Source organism: Bidens hawaiensis, unplaced genomic scaffold (genome assembly GCF_021521415.1).
Source record: "Bidens hawaiensis isolate Kalapana, Puna unplaced genomic scaffold, B.hawaiensis_p1.1 tig00027253_1, whole genome shotgun sequence".
Taxonomy (NCBI): Eukaryota; Viridiplantae; Streptophyta; class Magnoliopsida; order Asterales; family Asteraceae; genus Bidens; species Bidens hawaiensis.
In genome coordinates this window covers 220955-228229 of record NW_027494398.1, presented here as the reverse complement: position 1 = coordinate 228229, position 7275 = coordinate 220955, and the positions used below count along the sequence as shown (strand labels likewise).

Sequence of the window (7275 nt, the reverse complement as noted above, 5' to 3'; positions counted from 1 at the left end):
CACACAGCCTATTAACACCCATCCAACGATTCTTCACACAGACCCAGATCATCAACTTTGACGACTCTTTAAACACGATTCTCTCCCAATCTCACTCCACCGTTCAACCTTCGGTATCACCGTCACTTTGTCTTTGAGCCCTCTTACCACCATCTTCAACCCTGCCATAGTGACGTCGTCTTCAACCGTACGCCCGCCTACTGTTGCCGGTTCCATTTGGAAACCCTAGGTGGAGGCGGTGTTTTATGACGCATGGGTCCGTTAGTAAGGTTGTGGCGTGTGTTGTTCCATCTAACCCTAAGTGGCGACGGTGGTACGGTGGCCGTGAAAACCTAGAACTGATGTGGTTAGCCCTAACTATGACATGTTTAAAGCATGATGCTTTATAAAGTTATAATTCACTGTTTGTGATTTTTGATTTGGTATTGTATGGGGCTGATTGTTGTGTTTTGTGCTTGAAGATTGTGCCACTCCTTTTGGGTTAATTTTTGGGCGATGATGATGATGACGGACTCTTGGCGTGGTGACTGGTACAAGCACCACAATTGCAGCCATGAATATGATCTGAGCCTTAAGTTATGATTTTGGCCTTCTGTAAACATGCGCTCATAATCCATCTGAGCATACCAATTTGAATCTAAGGATTGGTGAAACCATGGAAGTAGTTTTGTGCAAAAACATGAGATGTAATTTTAGGATTATTCTTTACTAATATGTATTCCGGTTAAGTAAACCATTTTCATTTCTTAGTATGTAACACATGTTTTAAAATTTCTAAAGGTATTTGGTGCGATGAGAGGAATGACGGGGCTGCTATGGGAAGCATCTTAACTTGATACATATAAGGTATATATTCTTTCCACCTATCACTGTAATTTTTACGTGTTTTATGCATATTTATTGGTTAGATTTATATTCATATATTCAGGGTATTCACTTTTGGGGTCTCTTAATTCCTGAATGCCAGAAGGTACTGCCAGTTGTGTAGCCTGAGGGAGAGCTGTTAGCAGATGATGATCTTTGGCTTTTGATCGGAAAGATAAAGTGATTATGTTTACTTAAATGGTGCCATAGTGGTGTCTTTAAGAAGCGATCTTTTGGAGAAAACATTAGACACTTTCTTGCTTCATCATCATCATTTTCAGTTAGTTAAAACCGTTTTTATTAACAATTTGATGGTGTGAAATATGTGCATTTTAAGACAACAGTTCTAGAGATTTGGGACTACACAGAATGGTGCAGTTGAGACATCTTATAGAAGAGGTTCTTATTGTAATTTTAGCACAATTTGTTTTTGTTATTTATCTTTTAAAATTTTTGTAACCTTTTGTATGAGTCTTAGTAGCATGAACGAACGTCTGTTTGTAATATTGGAACCGATGTAAACTTTATATTGTATTATGTAGCCTGATTTGGACCATTAACTAGAGCCTTATGATGCTAGAAGTAAGGTGTTTTGCAAAGTTTAGACCATTTTTTAGTTTGTATACAGGTTTTAGACATGACAGTTATTGCTAGCCTCAAAAGTATTATTAGCAAAGATTGGTACACATTAGACACTTATTGCTACAAGTAGAGAGCCTAAAAAAATATCATTAAAATTGTATTTCTTTTTTTTCCAGCGCCCCCCGTCGCAGTTGCAGCGGGTCTAAATACTAGTTTCTAATCAAATTTCATGATTTTAATACTTTTTTTAAATTATATTGCTCATTTTTTTACCGACTCTAAATTAAATACCTTTTACTTTTAAGAAATCTTTTACTATTTGGTAAATGGGCCGCAAGGGTCGTTTACTGGAGAAGCCCGTTTTTTTATGTGTGTGGGATACAATTGAAATCTTTGACACGAATAATAATATGGGTCGGGTCCAGGTTGCAAATGACAACTTGTCAATCCGTGTGATACAATTGAAATCTTTGACATGAATAATGATATGGGTCGGGTCCATGTTGCACATGACAACTTGTCAATCCGCCAACCTAACACGATTGACACCTCTATTTTTTTTCTCATGCTCGACCCAACCTGGAATCGATAACTCATCTTTAGCAATTAGGAACCGGCAAAAAGTATATAATTCGGGTCTTACAGGGTATGGGAGCAAACTGAGACAAAATGAAAGTAAAATGGACCAAATGGCATTATCGACAGCTTTCTCTAAACCACAAAAGTATGTGCATTTGAAGTCCGCTTCAGTTTTCTGGTCAATCAAACATACCACTTTCTTGCATCATAACTGGCATGACTTCTTTTGATTATCTTACTTGTTTTTTTTACTTTTAACAATTGTTGTTTGTTAACCTAATACATATTTTCAAAAGAATCTTATCAAGTTAAAGAAACAAGGTGTCACACCCCAACCTACGGCAGAAATGTCGGGGCGTGAACTGATTACTCACAGCTCTCAAGGTACTATTATGTAATATTAGAAATTTCAATATCTATTTAATAAAATACGATTAAGACAAATTATTCAATACAAACATTCAAAATCAAATAATTCACTAAACAACATATATCAAAATATAAAAGACTTGTTTATTTCTCTATCTTGAATCCTAAGTTCTCTTTCCAATCTTGAATTAACTTCACATCACACGATGACCTGCATATGCGTTAAAAATAAAGTAGTTTTGTCAACATAAGGTTGAGTGAGCAACACACCAGTTTAATGTACATATAATATATAAAATATAAGTACTGCAACAAGTCAAATGAGATAAGCAATTTAACCAATGAGCAAAGATAAATGAGATGTCGAAAAGCACGAAGCTATGACGATTGTCGTATGATCATACTATTCTGAGATTATGTTGGGCCTCTCCGAATGCGATTCACAATAAGCATATAAGCACATAACAAGTGGTACAAAATTGTTAACACATAAGACAGTAGTTGCAGTTTGAGTATATGTATAAATAAGAATTAATATGTTGACACATATGTCCCCAATATATGGAAAACGAGTAAAATAGGGGAATGTGGTACTCAACTCAATAGACGAACAAAGGTGAAATAGAATATTAAGAATAACAACCGAGGATCTCGCGTTGACGATAAAACCTATAAAGGAAAAAAGGAAATACGGACACGCTTAGTTAATGTACAAGATCGACTATGAGAGCTCGATAATTATAATCATTATTAAGTTAATATTATACCATTTTTAATCATAATTAATATAATTATATATAAAGATATTATATGCACAATTATTATATATAAAGTAGGGTCAAGTTATTCTACAAATGATAATAAAAATGAGAAGTGTGAGGATCCATAAATAATTGACATGTGTCAAGTGGGGACAAAAAAATGGTGTAGAGATAATTGTACTCATTTTCTCTCTCCACATGCAAGTCACATGTTAATACCCCCCATCATTTTAGAACGTTTATAACTTTTTCGTATGATATTTAAAAAAAAAAATAAATTCATCATAATAGCAAGCGTTTTTTTATCTTTAATATGAGTATGATTTTTGTTATATAAATTTTAAAACAAAAATCACGTCATTGTGTCTTTTCGTACACCATTGTGTCTTTCCGCTTATCATTGTGTCTTTTTTCGTCATTGTGTCTTTTCGCACACCATTGTGTATTTTCGCCTATCATTGTGTCTTTTTTCGTCATTGTGTCTTTTCGCATACCATTGTGTCTTTTCACACATCATTGTGTCTTTTCGCTTATCATTGTGTCTTTTTTCGTCATTGTGTCTTTTCGTATATCATTGTGTCTTTTCTCTTATCATTGTGTCTTCTTTCGTCATTGTGTCTTTTCGCACACCATTGTGTCTTTTCGCTTATCATTGTGTCTTTTTTCATCATTGTGTCTTTTTTCGTCATTATGTCTTTTCGCACACCAATGTGTCTTTTTGCTTATTATTGTGTCTTTTTTCGTCATTGTGTCTTTTCGCACACCATTGTGTCTTTTCGCTTATCATTGTGTCTTTTTTCGTCATTGTGTTTTTTCGTCATTGTGTCTTTCAACTCATCATTATGTTTTTTAATGCTAATAACACCGTTGTATAATAATAATAATATGTAAAAAAATAATGATAAAATAACAACAAATTATCTAGTACATAAAACACAATGATTAATACTTCTTACACAATAACTTGAAATGTAAAACACAATGGTGAATACGTATAACACAATGACCTAAAACGTAAGACAAAATGGTGAATACGTATAACACAATGACCTAAAACGTAAGACACAATGGTGAATATATATAACACAATGACTTGAAACGTAAAACACAATGGAAACAACATATTACACAATGACAAAACGAACAACAAAAAAACACAATTAAAAAACCCATTATTTTTTTGTTATTTTTATATAACAATATGATACTCATATTAAAGATAAAAAAAACGCTTATTATTATGGTGAATTTTTTTAAAAAAAATAATGTCGTATGAAAAATTTATGGACATTTTAAAATGATGGGGGAATTGGTATGTGCCTTGCATGTGGAGTGAGAAAGTCAACAAATGTGTGTTATTACATTCATGCCCTTTTCATTAATTTTTATTTATTAAATTAATCTTAGCCATTTAAATCTAAAATCAATGAACTGGATTACTTCTCACCCTTCTAATTTTTGTTGTCCTTTGTATTTTAACTTTACTCAAATTAAGTATATTGTATTTTTTTCATATATAAAAGTAAAATACATCTTTTAAAATATTATTAGTTTGTAAAATTAAATTATTAAAATATTTTATCATATCAAAGTAAAATACATCTTAAAGCATTGATAGTTTTATAAATTATATAAATATACTTATATAAAATTTGCTTGTTATAATATATATATATATATATATATATTAAATCATTAGTTTTCGGGTCATTATATATGTGTGTGTGTGTCTATATATATATACACACACACACACACACGTATATGTTTACATATACATACATACACGGACTCAAGACGTGAGAAAACAAGTATTACATAGTCGGTTTCTAATAAAATAGTTTTATTTGATTATTAATATTAATAATATACTAAATAAAGGTTTAAAAAAAATAAATATAAAAATAAACTGAACAATCTGGGTGGCAGGGGGTGGAACCCGCGACCTGCCCCCCGTAATCCGCATGTTCTAACCAGCTGGGCTATACAGCGACGTGCCATATAACCCAGATCTGGAAATTTAAAAATAGAAGCAGCACTACCAGATTTGAATATGAACCCTAATTAAGAAAACGTATCCATGTACGATCAATTAGGTTTACAGCTTTTAATCCCCATGAAAAACCGATCATAATCATATAAATTAATTACGTTAACTCGTTTTGATCGAGGTGAACGGGATACAGAAGCAGGCGGTCTAAAAACACACAAGTAGGCTGACGGAATCAAGGTAAAAACGTAATTTATTAAGGGGTTATTGTTGGCGACGCGTTGAGGATGTTGGGTGAATTTAATTGGAATATTATCAACTTTTATATAGAATTAGGGATTTAGGGTTTATAGTTCGTTTATTACGGAATAAACTATCACATTTGATATAGTTAACACGTTTATAATGTTTATTAGGCCGTAAATTGGATGATTAAGATAATACAAGATCAATTATCATATCTATTACGAAAATTTAAAGTTTAAATTAACAGATTAAGCAAATCGGGTATAAGAAATTGAATGGATTCGGGTTTGGATCAATGGGTATCCAGATTGGTGAAATGGGTTATAACAATATTTATAAAAAGGACCCTGGAGTTTGAGGATGGATACAAAAGAAATTCAAGCTTATAGTTTAGGTTAAAAATGTCAAAACGTAAAAGTTATAATTATAAATAAGTAAAAAACAATATATTAATAAATTTAAGCACGATAAACGCAATATATTTATTTAATATAATAACCCGAACATCCATCTGAGTCGGGTAAAATATGAATTCAAAAACCCGAGTTGTTGCAAAGGACAATTGACTTCAAAAGTCAAAGTAAAAGCACATATGTTTGAATTCATAAATTAGTTAATTACAAACCTTAAGAGCAACTAGGAATGCTAATATGTACTGTAAAAGCGTCATTTTCAATACTGAATCAGTCTCAAAACTAACAGCCGCTTGATGTTTACACACCAACTGTACATACCCTTAAAGAATCCTTATTCCCAAAATGCCACCTAAGACCGCTATTAGCAAGTTGTATGAGCATGTACAAATCTAATTCAAGATTTGTCATGATCTTCACGTATGTCGGGTCCTCTCTATGCACATGTTACATGTATTAACGAGACTAGTATTGACTCAGTTGTAGACATACGTAAAACCTAAGGGAGTAATGTGATAGACTAGCGTGTACCATAGTTGTACTCATGGTATGAATCGTGCCTATGGAATTTTTAAACTTACAGGGTGGATATATGTATAATCAAGAAGTTCAAAACTGTAATATCATAGGTAATAGATATAAATAATCTTTATCTAGTTTTAAATAAAACTTATATTATTAACTAAAATTCACTAAAGGAAGTTTGAACAAATGAGTGCTCAAAAAATTAAATTCACATGAAGTTATCTGACTTTTTAAAAATTTTAAAAATTATTAACAAGCAAATGCCATTTGAGAACTCTAAACATATAACTCACCAGCTAAATGCAACATGGTTTCATATTGGTTTATTTTTTTTGCATGAGAAAGCCTAACACTTTTATCATATATGGATTTATTATTATTATTATTATTATTATTAAAGAAAAGAAAAAAAATAAAAAGAAGAAAGAAAGAATTATTTGTTGGGGTGAAGTGGGCAACGGAAACACCGTCTGTTTTTGGACAGATCTCTGGTGTGATAGCTCCACTTTACAAGAAGCCTTCCCAAACATATTTAAGTTAGAAAAGCAAAATAATTGTAAAATCATAGAGAGAGTTTGGTGGCAAGACAGTTTTATTTGTGTGTGTGTGGGTGGGGGGGGGGGGTGGGGGGTAGGAGTGGTCGATAAATCCGTCGTCTCATATGGAGATGGTGGAATGGGAACGCCTATTTAATACGTTAATTATGGTTGGGTGGAGTAACTCGAATGATTCTTGGAGATGGTTAGGGGATCATTCAGGAGTTTATTCGGTCAAGTCGGTTACAAAGAAATTAATGGAGAATAGGGCGGGTGTGAGGCGTAATGTGGTGAGATGGAGCAGATGGGCTCCTATTAAATGCAACATTTTCGCGTGGCGAGCGGTCTTAAATAGGCTTCCTACCTCTGAGATGCTTTTCAAAAGAAACATTAATGTGGAGTCTACTTTG

At 32.7% G+C, this 7275-nt stretch overlaps 1 long non-coding RNA gene across 1 annotated transcript; it reads left to right on the top strand.

Moving 5' to 3' along the window:
• The first annotated feature begins 240 nt into the window (after positions 1–240).
• Positions 241–967, top strand: LOC143575020 (uncharacterized). Its single transcript, XR_013142695.1, has 3 exons — positions 241–346; positions 781–846; positions 929–967. It is a non-coding gene; the product is annotated as an uncharacterized LOC143575020 (long non-coding RNA).
• Positions 968–7275: the final 6308 nt, after the last annotated feature.